Here is a 22,901-nt window from a genome sequence, read left to right on the forward strand (position 1 = left end):
AACCACACACTACTCTCTGACACCATCAACAACAAGGACGCCATAGGCCGCTCGCAGAATGGGCAATTGAGCTCCTGCTGTTCGAGCTCTCATACAAGACACCAAAAACGGTCAAATCACACACCATTGCTAATGTCCTGGTGGAATGGACAGAGGCCTAGCAGGTCCCCAAAAACATCGACCTCAATTACTGGACGATGTACTTCGATGAGTCGATGACGGTGCAAGGGTTGCGAGTTGGAGTAGTCCTCATCTCCCTTAGAGGTAACAAAATGAACTACATTCTAAAACTCCATTTTTGGGACTCCAATAACATGGCAGAATAAGCTCTCCTCCACGAGCTCTGAATAGCAGCCCCCATGGGCATTCACCACCTCATCTGTGGGGGCATCTCGACCTCGTGGCCCAACAGGTCATGAAGACATGTTGGTGCAATATTTGCTCTCTTGTGTTTTGGAGGTTGTTGACAAAAACTTGCATGGACTGATTTGTTTGCTAGTGCACACAGAGAGAAATAGTCCATGCAGAACCGAAGAGGATGCTATCCTTGGTGTCAAGTTCGATGAACCGCACCGAAGAACATCTGTGATGCATAGATGATTGATTTATATCTATCAAAGACATGTAGGTGACAAGGTTGAAGAAGAAGAAGAAGAAGAAGAAGAAGAAGAAGGAGAAGAAGAAGAAGGAGAAGAAGGAGGAGAAGAAGCAGAAGAAGGAGAAGGAGAAGAAGAAGAAGAAGAAGAAGAAGAAGAAGAAGAACCATAATTAGTTTATACACTCTGCAGAGGTTTGCACACTTTTCCCCGCAAGACTCGATCTCCTCCATTGGGATTCTCGCACTACATGGTGTTTGAGAAACGGATGACCGAGACATAGTCTTTCAGAAGCGTTTACACCTTACGATGGGTAGACAGTTACACCTACTTTCCCCTACATCTGCTAGTCTACCACTGTAAGAGTTTGCACGACTTAATCAACTATGCTAGAGCCCATAGTAGCTTGTGGCTGTACACGGAAGTTTCTAGCATGAATAATCTCATGATCCCTTTGAGCCTGGGTGGCGGTCCATAAAAAAAAATAACAGGCAATCACTGGAATCCCAGGTGCCTCAATCCACCCAGATGTGTATTAAAGTTGCCACCTTAAATAAACCATTAAATTAACAATCTCACATCTGTCATGGAAACACTCACCCAATCCACGTCTACTGGCATGGCATAGCAACCGTAGAAGTAACTCCCAAAGTTTGATAATAAAACAGGTAATACGTTCTACCTCAACTACTTCCCAAACCCACATGTTAAATCAGATCCTAATCATGCAATTGTTTGAGGATTGATCTAATGCAATAAAACTGGGTAGTAAAGAGGTATGATCAAAGTGTTACTTGCCTTGCTGATGACCCGTGAAACCTAGAGACTCGAAGTAGCAAGCGGCGCACTCCTGGTACTCTATCGCAAACAAACAAGCATACAATAAGCACTCATCTAATGCACAGGTAAAACACAAATAAGAGATCTAACCAGAAAGTTCAACTTAATAACTCCGGTTTGCAAAAAGAATCAAATCAAACGAAGCAATGAAACTCAAACGACGAAAGAAAACAGCTTCGTTTTACTAATCTGGACCTAAATTGAATTTTACAGTAGCAAAAGCTTGTTTGAGTTGGTTAAACGGAAAGAGGGTTTCGAGACGAAACTCTAGGCGCTTGAATCGCGTGATTCCGATAAACGAGCAAAAAGTTATACTAGAACAAAAATTGGATCAGAAATCGCGATCAGAAATAATCGCGGAAAATCCGAGAAAAAGAAAAACGACGAACAGACTAACAAACGAACGTTCGCTGTCTGTGGCTAAACACAAAAACCATTCGTTAAAACGAACGTACGGACAAACGTCCGCTAAATAGACTAAACCGAAAAAAATAAACCGATCTATATAAAAAAAATAAAATAAACCGGGTTCCTAGAAAAAACCCGACGGTTTTCTCTCGAAAACCGCGGCGGCGACGGGGTCTACCTCCGGCGGGTCAACGGGCGGCGGCGGCAGTCGGCTCCGGCGGCGACCGGAACGGGCGGCGGCGGCGACGCGGATCGCGGGCAGCAGCGGCGGCTAGGGTTTCGGTGGCGGCACGTGCTGGGCTGGGGCGGCGGTGGGCTTCGTGGGCAGGGCCCCCCAGCTTATAAAGCCTCCCCCCGGGCGGTGTCCCTCTCGGGTACGGCCCGGAGTCGGTTTCCTCTTTTTTTTAAACATTACGCGCAGAAAAGCAATTAAAAAAAATACTAAACAAACTCCAAAAATCCTGAAATAATTTTTCACTGGCTTCTAAAATCAAGCCGGACAAGATGAACATTTATTTGGGGCCTAAATGCAATTTTGAAAAACGCACATTTTTCCTAAATTCAAATAAAATAGCAATAAACTCCAAAATAAAATCTTATTTGCTTTTACTATCAAATCCTCAATATTTCTTTATTTTGGGAAAGTCATTTTATTCCCTCTCTCATATTTTTATAATAGAAATAATTGAAGATAAAATAAATAAAATCAAATGATCCTATTTTCAAAATTTGAGTAAACTCAAATATGAAAATAACGAAATCCCCAACTCTCTCCGTGGGTCCTTGAGTTGCGTAGAATTTCTAGGATCGAGCCAAAATGCAATAAATATGATATGCAATGATGATCTATGTATAACATTCCAAATTGAAAATTTGGGATGTTACAAACCTACCCCCCTTAAGATGAATCTCGCCCTCGAGATTCGGGTTGGCTAGAAAATAGGTGAGGGTGGCCTTCCGTAGATCTTCCTCTCGCTCCCAGGTGGCTTCATCCTCGGTATGGTGGTTCCAATAAACTTTGCAAAACTTGATAACCTTGCTGCGGATGACTCGGTTGGCATATTCGAGAACCTTGACCGGTTTCTCCTCATAGGTCAAATCACTATCCAACTGAATTGCTTCCAGCAGCACTGTATCTCTCAGAGGTATATCAGCCATCTCTGCGTGGCACTTCTTCAACTGCGAAACGTGGAACACATCGTGAACTCCTGACAATCCTTCGGGCAATTCCATCTTGTAAGCAACTTCTCCCATACACTCCAAAACTTTGTATGGTCCCACAAAAAATGGCGTAACTTTCCCTTAACTCCAAAACGCTTAACTCCTCGAAGTGGAGATACATGAAGATAAACTCTGTCTCCGACTTTGTGGACTATCTCCTTGCGTTTAGAATCTGCGTAGCTCTTCTGCCTGGATTGGGCTACCTTGAGCCTATCGCGAATCAACTTCACCTTCTGTTCCGACTCCTTAATTAAATCTGGTCCAAACAACTGACGGTCTCCAACTTCGTCCCACAACAATGGTGTCTTGCACCTCCTCCCGTACAGAGCTTCGAAAGGGGCCATCTTCAAACTGGATTGATAAATGTTGTTGTAAGAGAACTCCGCATATGGCAAATTGTCATCCCAACTAGATCCATAATCTAATGCACAAGCTCTCAGCATGTCTTCCAGAATCTGATTGACTCTCTCGGTCTGTCCATCTGTCTGCGGATGAAAAGCTGTACTAAACTCTAGCCTGGTACCCAAATTTTTGTGCAACTGATTCCAGAACTTTGAGGTAAATTGGGTTCCTCTATCTGATACAATGCTCCTCGGAACCCCATGCAGACATACGATCCTGGTCATGTATATCTTTGCCAACTTAGCACTGGTGTAAGTGGTTTTCACTGGGATGAAATGAGCTACCTTCGTCAAACGATCTACTACAACCCATATCGAGTCATAGCCTGAACGAGTCCTGGGCAATCCCGTGATAAAATCCATGCCTAGTTTAACCCACTTCCATTCGGGTATCGGCAATGGGTGTAGCAATCCTGCTGGCTTTTGATGCTCTGCCTTCATTCTCTGACATACATCACATACTGCTACATACTCCGCAATATCCTTCTTCATTCCGGTCCACCAGAAAGTGTCTTTCAAATCCAAATACATCTTGGTATTTCCTGGGTGAATCGAATATGGTGAATCATGGGCCTCTAGCAGAATCAACTTCCTGATCTCCGGGTCATTAGGCACATAAATGCGGTCCTCAAACCATAAGGTATCGTGCTCATCCTCATGAAATCCCTTAGCTTTTCCTTTGCTCATCTTCTCCTTTATTACGGCAATCTCCTTGTCAGTCTTCTGAGCTTCTCTGATCTTATCCATCAAAGTAGACTGAATCTCCAACGCTGCTACATAGCCTCTCGGAACTATCTCCAAACATAGTTCACGAAGATCCTCGGCTAACTCCTTTGGTAACTCTCCGGTCATGAGCGTGTTGACATGGCTCTTGCGGCTCAACGCATCGGCTACTACGTTAGCCTTTCCAGGGTGATAATGCAATCTCATATCATAATCCTTGATGAGCTCCAACCATCTCCTTTGCCCGAGATTCAACTCCTTCTGCGTGAAGATGTATTTCAAACTCTTGTGATCCGGGTACACCTCACAATGGTTTCCGATGAGAAAATGTCTCCATGTCTTCAAAGCATGCACTATGGCTGCTAACTCCAAATCATGCGTAGCATAATTTAACTCATGAGGTTTAAGCTGTCGTGAGGCATACAAAACAACTCTTCCCTCCTGCATAAGCACTGCTCCTAGTCCTCGACGAGAAGCATCGCAATAAACTTCATAATCCTTGCGCTGATCGGGCAGAATCAACACTGGTGAGGTAACCAAACATTTCTTCAACTCATGGAAACTAGCCTCACATTCCTCAGTCCATATGAACTTGGTGTCCTTCTTCAGCAACTCCGTCATGGGTTTCACAATCTTTGAGAAATTCTCAATGAACCTCCGATAGTATCCTGCAAGTCCAAGAAAACTCCGAATCTCTCCAACTATTGTTGGGGCCTCCCAGTTTGTCACGATGACAACTTTGGTGGGGTCTATTGCTATTCCTTCTCCAGATATGACATGTCCGAGAAATCCAACTTCCTTCAACCAAAACTCACATTTGCTGAACTTGGCGTATAGCTGATGTTCTCTGAGCTTCTCCAGTACCAAACGCAAATGCTCCTTATGCTCCTCTTCATTCTTCGAGTAGACCAAAATATCATCAATGAACACCATGCCGATCTTATCCAGAAACTCCATAAACACCTTGTTCATCATGTTCATGAAATAGGCAGGTGCGTTAATCAGACTAAATGATATAACGGTATACTCGTACAACCCGTACCTAGTGGTAAAAGCCGTCTTAGATATATCCTGCTCCCGAATCTTCAACTGGTGGTATCCCGATCGTAAATCGATCTTGGAAAATACCTTAGCTCCTTGTAATCGGTCAAACAAATCATTGATCATCGATAGTGGGTACTTGTTCTTGAATGTCACCTCATTTAGTCTTCGATAATCAACAACCATCCTTAATGATCCATCCTTCTTCTCCACTAGAAGTACTGGCGATCCCCAAGGTGAAGAACTTGGGCGAATATAACCTTTATCCAATAACTCCTTAATCTGCTTCTTAATTTCCTCCAAATCTTTTGCGGGCATCCTATACGGTCTCTTAGATATCGGCCCTGGGCCTGGCAAAAGCTCAATCAACAATTCAATATCTCTATCCGGTGGCATGCCTGGCAACTCCTCTGGAAATACGTCAGGGAAATCCTTCACCACTAGTACTTCCTCTTGTACAACTCCTGATAAGGAATTTACTTGAGTCCTCTTTGGCTCATGCCGTGACACATACTTAATCCTTCTTCCTTCTGGGGTGGTAAGCAGAATCGTCTTACTGGCGCAATCGATGTTTCCTCCATACATCGATAGCCAATCCATACCCAGAATCACATCCAAACCTTGTGATTCCAAAATGATTAAATCCGAGGGGAAAACATGCCTACCTATACTCAGTGGCACTTGAAAACATCCTCGACTGGCCATATACTCCGCTCCTGGTGAGCTTACTAGCATAGGTGTTCTAAGAACCTTGGTGGGCAGTTTATACTTATCCACAAATCCCCTTGATATGTATGAATGCGATGCACCAGTATCAAAAAGAACGAGTGTAGTAAATGACTTAACCAAAAACTTACCTATTACTGCATCTGGCTGGGCTTCAACCTACGTGGTTCACTTGTCCCCTGCTGAAAGGGTTCGGCTTCTTCCCAGAGCTTCCATTGCCATTTCCATTCTTAGCTTCAGGACATTCATTGGCATAATGCCCAGTCTTCTAGCACTTGTAGCAAGTGACTTGGTCCAGATCCCTCTTGGCTGGGGTTGATGGGTTGATGCGGTTCTGGCCGTTGCTTCCTCCATTCCTATTACCATTCTTGGGACCACTATAGTTGTGCAAGCTCCCTCCTCCATGAGTTTGCTAAAAAGGTCCTCCCGAATTTGGGGTAAAGCGGGGCTTCTGCTGAGCTCCGGAATTGTACTTCCCTTGTCCATAGTTCCTCTTGCGGTTGTCAATCTGCTACTGCTTCCCTTCAATGATGAGAGCTCTGTCTACCAACTCCTGGTAGTTGTTGAAGGTTGCTACCATCAACTGCATGCTCAGCTCATCATTCAGTCCATCCAGAAACTTCTCCTGCTTAGCTGCATCCAAGCAACGTCATCTGGGGCATAACGTGCTAGTTTACTAAAGTCATCCACATACTGGCTAACTGTACATCCTCCTTGGCGCAAGTTGCAAAACTCACGCTTCTTCATGGCCATAGCTCCTGCTGAAATATGGGCAATATGGAAAGCCTGCTGGAACTGATCCCATGTGACAGTGTCGATAGGATAAGTGGCTGTGAAATTTTCCCACCATGATGTTGCGGGTCCATCAAGCTGATGTGCGAAAAAACGCACCTTCTCCGCATTTGTGCATCCTATAGTGGTCAAGTCCCTCCCCATCTTGTGGAGCCAATCATCTGCAACTATCGGCTCGGTGCTACTGGAGAACACCGGCGGATTCAGCCTCAAGAAACGGGCTAAGTGATCAATAGGTGATGGTGGTGGTGGGTTATTGTTGTTGTTGTTGTTGTTGTTGTTCCCCTGATTCTGATTCTGGACTAGTAACTGCATCAACGCATTCTGCTGCTGGATCAACTGAGTGAGCTCCGGTGGGAAAGCAAATCCACTGTCACGTCTCGGAGGCATCTGAGGGTTTAGAAAAGATGAGAATATAGAATAGAATGAGGTCTATAGATAAAACACTACCCATATGCACATGAGACAAATGCAAACAATATCACTTCAATCAATTCAAACAAGGGCATACAACGGTCTAACTATCGTTACAAAAATGCTCAGACTATACTATATTCATGGGGGAATACTACTAAATTTTATGGTGGTCGACTAGAAAAAACTGCTCGGTTAAAGACTCCATGATATCTGCTCCAGCTTTATCAACAAAGTCATCATCACTATCGTCTGGGTCTGAGTCGATGTCATCGATGATGATGTAGTTCTCCGAGCAAGTGCAATCATCGTCTTCTCCTCCAGTCACGGGAAATCCCATGAATACTTTTAGCTTCTTCTTCAGATCATCAGTCTTCTCCACAAGCGTTGCTATTTCCTCCTCATATCCATCGCGTGCAGACTTAAGTTCTTCTTCCAGCTCCGTGATCTTGGTCATAACCTTCTTTAGATCTACCATGCCTGCGCACATCTGGTTCTCCTAGCGACGAATGTGCTGGTTTAGCTCCTGGATGAAAGCTGCAATTGATCTATCCTTCCGGGTGCTGATCATCTCCCATTGCTCATCTTGGCGCCCACAAATATGGTAAATGGTATCCTTGAGATCCTTGTGGTAGACTTCTCCAATGCGTCCCATGGTGATGTGGGCTGCCATGCTCTTTCCTAGACTCCAGGTTGGTGCATCAAAGGAAAACTCTATTTGCTCATTGACGGGCATGAACGTCCTTCCTGGAACTTGAACTTGAATCATCCAGCGCTCCTCTTCAGGTAAAGTGGCGATGTAGGTCCCGGTGAAGCTCGGTACTCCGATGTTCAGGTATCTAGTAACTTCCTTCAAGTGGTGTCCAAAGGGTGTATCTTCATCCGGTTGCGTGAACTAGTTCCTTGCATCCACCATCCTAAAAGAGTAGAAGATGAGGAGTCAGAAAATGAGAAGAGAGAGTAGTGATCTAGGGCTTTAGCTTAGTGGTCGTGTCCTACAGTCAGCGTGTGCTCTGATACCATCTTGTAGCGACCAGACCTCAAACAGTCTGATCTCTGTGCTTTAGTGTCATCCCTGGATCAGTAATGCTGACACGCACAGTACTTGAAGGATTTATAACAGAGTAGCAATCACACACTTATTACATCGAATGTCTCAAAAGAGAACTTATTACAATAAATATGGCTTAAGGCCATCTAATAATGATAACAGCGGAAGGATTGGAAGATAAGCGAGTCCATCAACTCCAACGGCATCACTGAGTATAAGACCACGACCTAAGGCACCTTAATTGTCGTCTGAAAAGTCTGCAACATGAACGTTGCAACCCGAAAACGGGTCAGCACATGGAATATGCTGGCAATGTAACACATAGAGAGTAATGAAAGAATAATGCTATACTACATGCATATATGGCTGGTGGAAAGCTCTATGGTTATATTTTTGCATAAAGCCAATTTTTCTACTGCAAAGGAATACATTTTATTTAACTATCATGGTGGTTGTTAAACATTGAGAAGGTTCATCCAACTCAATCCCAATTAAGCATCATCATTAAACCCAACAAAATTAATTTAAGTAACATGATGAGATTCACATGATAAACCAGGTACTAGATACTCAAAACGTCCATAACCGGGGACACGGCTAACCATGATTAGTTTATACACTCTACAGAGGTTTGCACACTTTTCCCCGCAAGACTCGATCTCCTCCATTGGGATTCTCGCACTACATGGTGTTTGAGAAACGGATGACCGAGACATAGTCTTTCAGAAGCGTTTACACCTTATGATGGGTAGACCATTACACCTACTTTCCCCTACATCTGCTAGTCTACCACTGTAAGAGTTCACACGACTTAATCAACTATGCTAGAGCCTATAGTAGCTTGCGGCTGCACACGGAAGTTTCTAGCATGAATAATCTCATGATCCCTTTGAGCCTGGGTGGCGGTCCATAAAGAAAAATAACAGCCAATCACTGGAATCCCAGGTGCCTCAGTCCACCCAGATGTGTATTAAAGTTGCCACCTTAAATAAACCATTAAATTAACAATCTCACATCTGTCATGGAAACACTGACCCAATCCACGTCTACTGGCATAACATAGCAAACATATAAGTAACTCCCAAAGGTTTGATAATAAAACAGGTAATAGGTTCTACCTCAACTACTACCCAAACCCACATATTAAATCAGATCCTAATCATGCAATTATTTGAGGATTGATATAATGCAATAGAACTGGGTAGCAAAGAGGTATGATCAAAGTGTTACTTGCCTTGCTGATGATCTGTGAAACCTAGATACTCGAAGTAGCAAGCGGCGCACTTCGGGTACTCTATCGCAAACAAACAAGCATACAATAAGCACTCATCTAATGCACAGCTAAAACACAAATAAGAGATCTAACTAGAAAGTTTAACTTAAGAACTCCGGTTTGCAAAAAGAATGAAATCAAACGAAGCAATGAAATTCAAACGGCGAAAAAATAGCTTCGTTTTACTAATCTGGACCTAAATCAAATTTTACAGTAGCAAAAGCTTGTTTGAGTTGGTTAAATGGAAAGAGGGTTTCGAGATGAAACTCTAGGTGCTTGAATCACCTGATTCCGATAAACGAGCGAAAAGTTATACTAGAACGAAAATCGGATCAGAAATCACGATCAGAAATAATCGCCGAAAATCCGAGAGAAAGAAAAACGACGAACATACTAACGAACGAACGTTCGCTGTCTATGGCTAAACTACGAAAACCGTTCATTAAAACGAACGTACGGACGAACGCCCGCTAAATAGACTAAACCAAAAAAAACCGATCTATATAAAATAAAATAAAATAAACCGGGTTCCTAAAAAAACCCCGACGGTTTTCTCTCGAAAACCGTGATGGCGACGGGGTCTACCTCCGGCGGGTCAACGGCGGCGACGGTGGGTCAACGGGCGGCAGCGTCGGTCGGCTCCGACGGGGCGGGTTTCTTCGGTGGTGGCGGGGTTTGGCGATGGCGGCGAAATGGGCGGCGGCGGCGAGGACAGCGGGCGGCGGCAGCGAGTCTAGGGTTTCGGCGGCGGCGCGGGCTGGGCTGGGGCAGCGGTGGGCTTCAGGGGCAGGGGCCCCCGGCTTATAAAGCCCCCCCGGGCGGTGTCCCGCTCGGGTACGGCCCGGAGTCGGTTTCCTCTTTTTTTTAAACATTACGCGCAGAAAAACAATTAAAAGAAATACTAAACTGACTCCAAAAATCCCGAAATAAATTTTCGTCGGCTTCTAAACTCAAGCCGGACAAGATGAACATTTATTTGGGGCCTAAATGCAATTTTGAAAAACGTGCATTTTTCCTAAATTCAAATAAAATAGCAATAAACTCCAAAATAAAATCTTATTTGATTTTATTATCAAATCCTCAATATTTCTTTATTTTTGGAAAGTCATTTTATTCCCTCTCTCATATTTTTATATTAGAAATAATTGAAGATAAAATAAATAAAATCAAATGATCCTATTTTCAAAATTTGAGTAAACTCAAATATGAAAATAACGAAATCCCCAACTCTCTCCGTGGGTCCTTGAGTTGCGTAGAATTTCTAGGATTGAGCCAAAATGCAATAAATATGATATGCAATGATGATCTATGTATAACATTCCAAATTGAAAATTTGGGATGTTACACTCTGATGCTTAGCCCAAACCTATGCAAGACTGAGAGAAATCTATTTATGCTCTTAATGATTAGCTGTTAGCAGAAGACGTAGTTCTTCGGTGCTGCAGGAGATATCTTTCAGACAGAGGATTTAGTATTTGTTGCTTCACAAGGAATGTTAGCGTTGTGCTCAAATTCCGACTGTTGGACTCGGGTTATTCGGCCATTGGTTGCCCCAAATGTCCAATTTGGACATTTCCATTCAGGGAAGGCTGTGGCTATAAATAGCCACCCTGCTCCAACATTGTCCGTTGGCTGCCCCGCTTAAGATTTACGAGAAGATTGATGGAGCATCCCCTCTTTGAGAGATTTGAGTTTAACATCCACTGAGAGAAAACCAAGAGCCAAAACTTAGACAGTGGTTGTGCATCATAGTAGTTCTAAGTTAGAGTTCTTGTACCTATTAACCTTGAGAGATGCTCACTCTCTAGACGGACATGTGTCAGTTTGAGTGACAAAGGGTAATTGTCCTCACCAAGCAAAGTCTTCAACAACCAAGAGTCATTATGGTTCACAAAGAAGTCTGTCGAAGGTTTGGAGATCGCCGCCAAGTATCTACCATGGGTGAAATCAACTAGACACTACCGCAAGATGCTGCTAATGCGACACTATAATCAGAGACCCTTCGATGAAACTGTGTGCAATGCATTAATCGCAAACAATGATGTAAAAGAACGTAAAAAATGATGCAAAATGTCTGCGATGGCGGATAGATCAAACACGGTTCAGATTTTAGTTGCAAGTGCGATGCGGGGCATATGGTTCAATTCAATGAGCTGTTTGCGATGAGGCAGAAGAACAGAAACGTGCAACCAGATGAAGGTGTGTGCGATATACGACATACCGTTCACTCAGATTAACTGTTTGTGATTAGGCAACACAATAGAAATGGTCAGCCAGATGAAGGTGTCTGCGATTGATGGCATACACTTCGGAGTTATGAACTATTTGCGATTAGGCAACACAACAGAAACTGTCAGCCAGATCAAGGTGTCTGCGATTGACGGCATACACTTCACATGGATGAACTATTTGCGATTAGGTACGACAAACAGAAACAGTTAGACAGATCAATGTGCGTGCGCTAGACGGGCACACATTCTAATTAAAAGAAGCATGCGTTATGGTAATAACGAGCATGCAAGGTTGATGGAACAAGACGTGTGCTGACATCACCTATTGTGGTTCACCCTATGGTGCAAATGCCACGTACGCGACCGAGAACGCGTGCGCATGTTACGCCATCCGGGAATAATGCCGCACATAAAAATTATAGAACCGTCAATAAATTTTGAGCCTGCGTCCCGTCACATTCCAAATTACTACCACGCTATATTTAGTTGCAAACCCATTCACAACGATCAAAACGGTTTCCCACTTAGGAGCGTATTAGTACTCGGTTATAAATACAACCTACTCCAAGATGACTGCACATTCTTCCTCAACTCCCCATCCAAAAAAACAAACAATTCTTTCATCTTCGTTCCCTCGTGTCTGCCATGGCCCGCATGAGTTTTGGGTTGAGAGATTACAAATTACTACTAGGGAGAGGCGAGCATGGAAGCGAAAGCACGAGAGATGTCCCGCCTCGCCGCGAAACCAGCCGACATGTCCCGCCGCGCCACCATAGCATCACAGAGGTCTAGCCACGCCGCCGAAGCAGCACAGAGGTCCCGCCGCACCGTCGATGTAGCAAACTAGTTCGGCTGTGCGGCGGAAGCAGTAGAGATGTGCCGCCATGCCGCAAATGTAGCAGAGATGTCCTCCCATCCGCGACGGCCTAGGAAAATGTCCCGCGGGCAGGCGAGGACTCTCACAGGCGCATGCACGCTATGCTCGATGAATTGATGGGTCGGATCTCCGACTAGATGAAGCTGCAGGACGAGATGAATTCCTTGTTTGAAAATGCTACCAGCATCATCCGGGCACTAGGGGAGGACAGGGCGAAGCTCCGCACCAAGCGTGATCTGCTGATGGCAAAGATCGCCGGAACGACGAAGCAACACGAGGATAGCGCTGCCTTATTGAAGAGGACGGGAGTCATCGTCAAGAAACTTATGGACGAGAATGCCATCCTTTGCATCGAGCGCCAAAGGCTGGTGGAGGAATCCGTGGATGCTCTCAAGCAACGTATTGATTCATCGCCGCTCGCCGCGAGAACTGGTGTTCGTGGCCTGCAGCAACGCATCAAGAAAGTAGAGATCAACGAGCCAGATCGTTGTTTGCGTCTTTCTTCTTCTTTTGCCCTTGTGTATTTCGGGCGTTGTCGCATGTGCCTTTTTAATTATCTTCTAAATATGTAAGACAATTATTATCCACTGTCATCATCCTTATTGTTGGGGATATAACTACTGAGTATAAACCGCCCAGAAGGGGCCGGTTTATGCTCATCCGTATTGAAGCCCATGAAGACAAGGAGTATGGCGCTCAGTCATTGAAACTTAGAGGCCCAAAGCCCAAAGGCGGTTTAGCGCCCATAAACGTAAACCGACATGAGATGTGTAAACTTGTATCGTAAGTTAGAAAAGGTAGAAACTGAGCTAGACACATGTATGAGCCGGCCTCAGTGTTCTGTAAACTGCCGGGCGTCAACCTGTGTATATAAAGGGACGACCCGGCGGCGGTTCAGGGACAAGAAACAATAACTCGAGAGATAGGTAAAGCAGATTTGCCCCCTGCTCATCGAGACCCATCAATTCCACCACAACTGGATCGTAGGCTTTTACCTTCACCACAAGGGGCCGAACCAGTATAAACTCCCCATGTCCTTTGTCCGGTTTAACCCCTTTTTGCTAATCTCATTGCGATGGCTCCACGACTAAGTCCTCTCACTAGGACATCTGACGTGTTAATTCCACGACAGATGGCGCCCACCGTGGGGCTATTGCACGATGGTTTCAAGTTCTTAAAGGGCAACTTTGAAGGACTCAAGGGATACGCGGTTGGCTAGATGACCAAGAGTCGTCGCGGCAAGCTCTACATCGACGATGCAGGATGGGGCCCTGAGGCCGGCTCAATTGAGTGCGGGTACCGGGTCCCCTTTGGCGGAATTCACGTTTTCATCGGCAAGATCGGCGAACTGGGCCCTGAGCCAGACATCTCCACCGACCTCGTCGAGACTGCTCAGCGTGTGAGTCCTGCCCGGGTTCAGCCCGCCATGAAGCGTGCGTTCGTAGGATTCATCCATGGTGCGGAATCTGAACCGGTGTCCGACGGTGAGACGGCCGTCTACTCAGATGGCGAGTCATCCACTAGCGAAACCGAGTCGCTGTACCAATTGCAAGAAGGCCGGATTGGGGGTTGTCCCGATGGCGATAGTATTCTGGACCCCTTTGAACCGCCGAACCGGGTTGCAATCTTCATGGTCGGTACACAACCCACATTGCAATCTTCATCTGCAGCAGCAATGATTTCCGGATCGGCAGCAGGGGCAGGAGGCCCTACGCGCCGGCTGGCTCAAGTTCTTCCCAGTTTGTTGGATGCTTGGACGACATTGTTTACCGTGACAGTTACCCTGGAGACTCAGGATCAACATAACATAGAGGTTACAGAGCCAAGGGATCAGATAACTCAGGCCAAGGAGGACTTGGTAGCTGAGGAAGCCAGGATGACTAAAGAATGGGACGCTTTAGATGCCCAGTCACAGCAGATCCAGGCACAGAATTACTAGCTTATGTTGGATCAGAACGCGTCAAACGAAGTGCTGAGGAGGCACCGATCTCGTCTGCCACCGGTTTACGAAGGAATGAATCTCTTCAATACGTCGGGGGCCAGGCCAAGTGATTCGGCAGCAGTGAACCGGACCGAGGCACCTGGGACCGGAGCTCTGGGTCAGCCACGGGTGATGGACCCGCCTCGACGGACGGATAACCCGCTGCAATACGTACCAACACTGCCAGGTCACTTCTCTAGCCCTTTGGATAACATGATTGCTGCAGCGTCTCGTTTGGCAGCTATTCCAATGGAGGGCGAATCACTGGCGGTAGTTGAAACGCGACGGGCCAGGGATCTTCTTCAAACCGCCATGGTGCAACAACAAGCCTATTCATAAGTCGAGAGAGGATACATTCAACCCCCCGTCCGAGCAAGAGTTACAGCCGACACATTGACGAACTGGCTGTGTCAAGCAGTGCGCTGCACCGTGATGCCCCTTGAGGGCCTAATCCAGCGCACGTTGGTATGAATGCTCAGGATGTGGTAAACAACGGTAGAGCACGATGAGAGGCAGAGTTAGCGGTGCAATTGGCAGCGCAATACCCAAATCATCAACCCGCTCCGGTTCAACCAGTGGCATCATTTGAACGTGGATTGGCTTTTAGCTCTTGGGGAGTGCCGTGCCTCACCCCAACTCTGCGTAATGTGCGGCTACCCAAGGATTTCAAGGGTCCGCGTAAAGTGCCTAATTATACTGCCGATTTACCCCCTGAGGCGTGGGTTGAAAGTTATGAGATGGCAATGGAGATGCTAGTGTGGATGAAGCGGTGTGTGCAAAATACTTCACCATGATGTTAGACGGAACGACTCGCACCTGGTTAAAGAGTTTGCCCGTTAACTCGATCATTTCATGGGACGAGTTGAAGGCCCGGTTTATAGCAAACTTTAAGGATACGTGCAAACAACCCATGCCGATTATGGATCTGGCTGCTTGTGTCCAAGGAGAGAACGAGTCAACAATGCATTGGGTGCGCCGAGTTTCAGAAATCCTGCATTCCTCGGACCGCATCAATGCTGATTCAACAATTATAACAATGGAGGGCAATTGCCGGTTTAAGTCGCTGAAGATGAAATTGGGACGGCTCAAGCGTCACTTCAACGACATGGGAACGCTCATGGCAGCTTTAGTTAAGTATGCCGATTCTGATAATACCAAGGATCCCGAGTCTGATGAAGAGAAGCCGGAGAAGGGAAAGAAGAATGCCGACACAATAAGGACATCATAACCAGGCTGGCCATGGGAATAACGGTAAGCGCAAGGCAGACAATAATTCTGATTTTGTGGCTAACACCAATGTTCAAGGCAATAATCAGCACCGTAAGGGTAAACCGCCCCCACGGGGCGGAGGATCAGGGATGAATCTGGAGCATCTGTTGAACCAGCCTTGCCCAAAGCACGGGACGCAAGATAAACCGGCTACGCATTTATGGAAGGATTGCTTCATTATGCGAGAGTTCAAAAATTCAGATCTCTTCCGTATGATCATGGACCGTCCGACGGTTCAGGACCCGGGTTTCATGGACCGGGTTATGGTGGAGGTAACTCCGGTTTAGGTTTTCAGGGTAACCAAGGTGGACAGGGCAATCAAGGCAATCAGGGCAACCAAGGTGGTTATAATCAACAGGGGAATCAGCAACAACAACAGTCGGGTTATCAGAGCAACCCGAAGCAGTTAAATGGTGGACAATATTATGTCTTTGCTACTAGTCTGTGCAAGTGCGATCAGAAGGTCCATAAAAGGGCAGTGAACTCTGTTGAACTGGCGGTGCCCCATTATCTGCGCTGGTCTAAACAACCTATTGTGTGGAGTCGGGAGGATCATCCGCCCCGGGTTGATAATCCTGGTCATCTAGCATTGGTGGTTGCACCGCAAGTTTGAGGTTATAAATTCACCAAAGTGCTCATGGATGGAGGGAGCAGTATCAACATCTTGTATTATGAAACCTTCTGGCGTATGGGCTTAACAGATAAAAATCTTAAACCGTCAAACACCGTTTTTCACGGTGTGGTACCTGGTAAATCGGCTTACCCGGTCGATAAGATAGCTCTGGAGGTGGTTTTTGGAGATGATAATGATTCAAGGTCCGAGACATTGACCTTTGAAGTGGTCAAAATCAGAAGTCCGTACCATGCCCTGTTTGGACGGCCGGTTTATGCTAAATTCATGGCAAGGCCGTGTTATGTTTATCTGCAGCTCAAGATGTCGGGTCATAAGGGGACCATCACGGTTCATGGTAGCCGCAAGATTGCTCTGGAGTGTGAGGAAGGTGATGCGGCTTATGCTGAGTCGGTTTGCATGACGGAGGAGTTGAAGTTCTATAAGGACAATGTTGATCCGGTAGATATGACTTCTCTGAAGAAGCCCACTACAGAGCATGATCCGGCTTTGAAGTTTAAATCGGCTGATGAGACTAAGTTGGTTGATTTTGTTCCTGGCGATTCATCCAATCAGTTTAGCATCAGCGTTAACTTGGATCCGAAATAGGAAAGCGCGCTCATCGAGTTCATCCGTGAGAACCAGGATATCTTTGCATGGAAACCTTCTGACATGCCAGGTGTATCGAGGGAACTCGCTGAGCACACTCTTAATATTGATCCAAAGTTCAAACCGGTCAAACAGTTTCTTCGCCGCTTTAATGAAGAGAGGCGCAAGGCCATTGGTGAAGAGGTAGCCCGGCTATTGGCGGCAGGGTTTATTGTGGAGGTGTTTCACCCGGAGTGGTTGGCTAACCCGGTGCTGGTACTTAAGAAGAACGACACTTGGCGTATGTGCGTGGACTACACAGATTTGAACAAAGCTTGCCCAGCTGATCCCTTTGCCCTCCCTCGTATTGATCAAATCATTGATGCTATAGTGGGTTGTGAGCGTTTGAGCTTCCTGGATGCTTATTCGGGTTACCATCAGATCAAAATGGCGGTTAAGGACCAGGAGAAGACATCTTTTATAACTCCTTTTGGAGCCTTCTGTTATGTATCTATGCCTTTTGGGCTCAAGATTGCTCAGGCGACTTATCAGCGGTGTGTGCAGAATTACCTTCATAATCAGATTGGGCGCAATGTTCATGCTTATGTGGATGATATCATGGTGAAATCCAGGAAAGCAGAGACACTCATAACTGACTTGCAGGAAACTTTTGATAATCTGAGGGTTTATAAGATGATGCTTAATCTGGCTAAGTGTTTTTTTGGTGTACCGGCTGGCAAGCTCTTGGGTTTTCTGGTGTCCAACAGGGGCATTGAGGCTAATCCAGAAAAGATCAAGGCTATCACGTCCCTGGCTAAACCGGCATGTATCAATGACGTTCAAAGACTGGCAGGTCGGATTGCAGCACTAAGCCGGTTTATCAGCCGGTTGGGGGAGAAGGCGATCCCGCTTTATCAGATGATGAAGAAAACAGACAACTTTGTTTGGAGTGATGCTGCTGATGCGGCGTTTGAGGATTTGAAGAAGCAGTTGGCCGAACCGCCCGTCTTGCTGCCCCCATTGATAAGGAACCATTGCTATTATACGTGGCTGCTAATGCCCGGGCTGTCAGCGTGGCTATTGTGGTGGAGCGCAAGGAGGCTGGTAAGGAATATCCGGTTCAACGGCTGGTTCATTATATCAATGAGGTACTTATTGAGTCCAAACAGAGATATCCCCATTGGCAGAAGCCGGTGTATGGAGTGTTTATGGCAAGCCGAAAGCTTAAGAAATACTTTCAAGGCCATCCCATCACCGTGGTCAGTTCTGCTCCATTGGGAGACATCATTCAAAACAAGGAGGCAACTGGCCGGGTTGCTAAGTGGGCTATTGAGCTTGGGCCTCACGGGTTGAAATACATGCCTTGCACTGCTATCAAGTCCCAAGCGCTCGTAGACTTCATCAACGACTGGACAGAGTTGCAGGCACTGGAGGATAAACCGGATAACACATACTGGACTATTCACTTTGATGGATCCAGACAATTGGAGGGCTTGGGGGCTGGAGTTGTTCTTACTTCCCCTCGAGGTGAATTTTTTTGTTATGTTCTCCGCTTAATGTTTTCCTATACTAACAATGCGGCTGAGTATGAGGCCTTACTCCATGGTCTGCGGATGGCTAAGGAGATGAACTTAATCCGGGTATGTTGCTTTGGTGACTCCGATTTAGTGGCTCAGCAAGTATCAGGCATGTGGGATTCCAAGGACCCACTCATGGCGGCTTATCAGCAGGAGGTGGACGTCATTGCTGGTCACTTCAAAGGTTATCAAGTCGAGCACATTGATCGGTGCAAAAATGAAGCGGCAGACGCTTTAAGCCAGCTTGGGTCCCAGCGTAAACCGGTGCCACCTAATGTTTTTCTAGATGTGGTGCATAATCTGTCGGTCAAGGTACCAACGGAGGAGGATCTGGCGATTCCTGACCCGGAGGCTCAACTGGCGGCGATTCTTCATGCTATCCCTGATTGGACATTGCCGTACCTGGCGTACATGAACCGGGGCGAGTTACCAGAGGACGAAGTTTTGGCCAAACAGATAATCCGGCGGTCTAAGTCCATGGCTATTGTCAATGGCGAGTTACACCACTGCAGTGTCTCAGGGGTGTTTCAGCGTTGTGTTTCTTCTGAAGAAGGCTGTGAGATCTTGCGTGAAATCCACGAAGGAGATTGTGGTCATCATGTCGGTTCAAAATCCTTGGTGGCTAAGGCTTTCCGAGACGGTTTTTACTGGTTAACAGCTCATGCTGATGCAGAAGATCTGGTCCGAAGGTGTGACGGCTGTCAGAAGTTTGCACGTCGAGCTCATGTTCCGGCTCAGGAGTTGAGGATGATTCCAATTACCTAGACGTTCGCAACTTGGGGGCTGGATATGGTTGGGCCTTTTTAAGAGGTCCAAGGATAAGAAGACCCACCTCCTGGTGGCGGTTGATAAATTCACCAAGTGGGTGGAGGCCGAGCCAGTGAGCAAGTGTGATGCGGCCACGGCGGTTCAGTTCATGAAAAAGGTGATCTTCCGGTTTGGCTTTCCACACAGCATTATAACAAATAATGGCACGAATCTCTCCAAGGGAGCTATGGAAGAGTTCTGTCAACGTGAGCACATCCGGCTTGATGTGTCATCGGTAGCCCACCCCCAATCTAATGGTCAAGCGGAGAGAGCTAATCAGGAAATTCTAAAGGGTATCAAGCCCCGGCTTATGGTCCCTTTGAAGCGGACACCGGGTTGTTGGGTGGAGGAGCTGCCTTCCTTTCTATGGAGTATGAACACCACCCCCAATAGATCTACGGGTTACACACCCTTCTTCATGGTTTATGGAGCAGAAGCAGTTCTCCCAAGTGATATGCGTCATGACTCGCCGCGAGTGGCAGCCTACGTTGAAGTGAATAATGAGAGAGCACGCCATGATGCATTGGACCTGTTAGATGAACAACGATATATTGCGGCAGCTCGCTCGGTGATTTATCAGCAAGACCTACGGCATTATCACAGCCGCCGGGTTAAAACCAGGACTTTCCAAGAAGGCGACTTGGTGCTCCGGCTCATCCAAGATCAGACTGACATGCATAAGTTGTCTCCACCTTGGGAAGGACCCTTTGTGGTCAGCAAGAATTTGAACAACGGGTCATACTACCTCATCGATGTTCGAGAGCACAAAGACTCATGCAAATCAGAGGAGGAGACTCACCGGCCCTGGAATATAGCTCATCTTCGGCCTTACTACACCTGAGCCACATGCTCCTACTATGTATTTTTTTGACAATATACATATTATGATCAATAAATAAACCGGCATCCTTGCTAAAAGTGGGGCCTCTACCGTTTTCGTCTTATATGTCTCCTTGGTTACATGGGGGCTCATGCTTACAAAGCAGAGTTTTCCAGTAAACCGGCTTATAAAGCCACAACATAGCTTGGGAGCTACACACCCAAGGGACCAAAGAGAGCCTGTTGCCACGCACAACTCAAACATAGGTACCCATTGAGTACAACTCACAATTTTACTTGGGGGCTCTTTGTGCACAACAACAAAGAGTTTGAAAGGACCCTTGTAATAGGCTATCAAGCCAGGTGTATTCACCTAAAACCCTGGGTTAACTTGCCTTCATCAAGTAAGCCACTCTGTCCAGGTAATCCTGGAATGACCCGCCGAACATTTGACAAGTCAATCTTATACAGACCCTGAACTTGTCAAAGTTAAAACGACAATTGGTTAATTGGAGGCCCATCTTAAAAGGCTTTTGTCAAATGGTTTAACTCAGCGGCCTGGCAGCCCATGAAAAGCCTCGAATTTGGTCCTGGCAGCCCTTGAAAAGCCTCGACTACAAGTTTTTATTTGATTATTTTTTGCAAGTTTTTCTTTCCTTTGATAAGGTTTTAAGGTAAACCGACGTCCATTGACCCGGCCTGACTATAAGTCATTTCATCAGCCCGGTGTTTCTTAACCCGGCGCAGTTTTCAACTATCAGTTGTTAGCACAAAATCAATTATAAACCAGTGTTTCTTAGCCCGGTCTGGCATTGACTATAAGTCGGCAGGATGACCATCCGGTGTTTATCATAACCCGGCGTGGTTTATTATATACCAGCACAGCATGGTGAGAGTTATCAACACTCAGGATTTGGGTTATCACCCTTACTACAGAAACAATTGGTAAACCAACGATGTGATTTAAGTCACAGGTATGAGGTATTTTCATATTTCATTATCTTTACAGCCTTGGTTATAAACTCTGGCTTCATATTGGGCATCATAACCCGTCCGGTGGTAAACCGCCAGGATAAGTTTTCAGTTTATGACATGCAGAAAAAAGGATTGCATAACACTGATAAAGGTCATAAACAGACATTGCATCTTATGACAAAAGTGGCAGTCTCAGGAAAGTGATTATGCACGACGACATAGCAGACCAAGTGTTTCAATCTATGCACGATGGCATAACAGACCAAGTGTTTTAAGCTAGCCTATTACCAGGTGCTTTAACCACCCAAAAAGATAATTGTTTTTTCTACAGAGGACGGTGCACAAATGGTAAACCGACTTCCGGATTATGATTCCTCTTCATCTTGATGAGAAGTTTGTGGATCACCTTGCGCGGGTTCAGCCTCCGCCTCCCCATCCACTGGCTGGAAGTCAATGGTGGCCCAGTCAATTCCACACAAAGCTCGGAAGACAGCTTCATCACTTATAAGATCTGACGGTTCAAGGTTAGGAGCATAAGTGTGCTTACGAGTTGGCGGGATTAAATTTTGGACTTCATAAACCGAAGCAGCAATCTGTCTGTTGTCTGCAGATGGATCGGTGATAAGACAGACCAGTCTCCTCAGCAAGTGTGCTAGCAAGTGGGCACATTTCCTTTGTCAGAGCTCTAAGGGCATCCTCGTCAAACTCCGACCCATCTTATTTTTGGCTTGGATAACCATTTTCGATATCCACCGGATCAAGGTCAGCTATCCAAGCCTTAGCCCGAGTCAGTGCAGATAAAGCGCCAGCCCTTGCAGCAGATCTCTTCATTTCTTCTAACTGGGACGGCGTCATGGAGAGCTTGGCCAAGGTATCTTTGATTAAGGTTGGCGCCGGTTTGTTATATGAAGCAGTGCAGATAACTCATTGAGCGCCGGTATATAGCCGCGTTCAGCTTTTTTCGCATATCTGAGCCAAGATGGGCGACGCGGTTGCCTGCAGTAATTACAAAGTTATTATTAAACCGGCGGTTTCAAAGCTGATGAAGTACGGTTCATTACAAAGTTACTTACCAAATATAGCAGAAGTCATAGCATTGATCTGATGCTTTAAACTAGTCAGCTCTTCCGCCACCGGTTTAAGGGCCGCTTCAGCATCCTCAGCCCGTTTTAACAGAGTGGCCTTCTCAGCCTCCCAATCTGCCCGCTCGCCTTTGAAGCCATCCTTCAACTGCTCCATGGCGGTTAAAACGCCCTGCAACTCATCTTTGGCCTTGGAAATTTCTACTTGCTGGGACTTGATATTTTCTCGAAGATCGGCGATTTGGCAATCCTTAGTGCTCAAGTCAGCCTGCAAAAGATAGATAATAAAGTTGTTAATACTTTCTCAAAGTCCCAAGCATACAACAAGTTATACAATTGGCACTTGGGGGCTAATGCGGATTGCTTTCATCAACTAGTACTTTAAGTCCCAAGCATACAACAAGTTATATACTTTGTCACACCCAATATGCGACCCTATCCAAAAGGAAATCAAAGGTCCCACCAAGGATAGACCCGCATATTGAAACACTTTTGCAAGGTGGATATCATTACATCAACATTACATAATAGATGGGGATACATACAAGAGGCATACAATGTCTCACGAATACAACATCATCATACATAAGATCAACATC

The sequence above is a fragment of the Triticum aestivum genome, chromosome 3B (genome assembly GCF_018294505.1).
Source record: "Triticum aestivum cultivar Chinese Spring chromosome 3B, IWGSC CS RefSeq v2.1, whole genome shotgun sequence".
Classification (NCBI taxonomy): Eukaryota; Viridiplantae; Streptophyta; class Magnoliopsida; order Poales; family Poaceae; genus Triticum; species Triticum aestivum.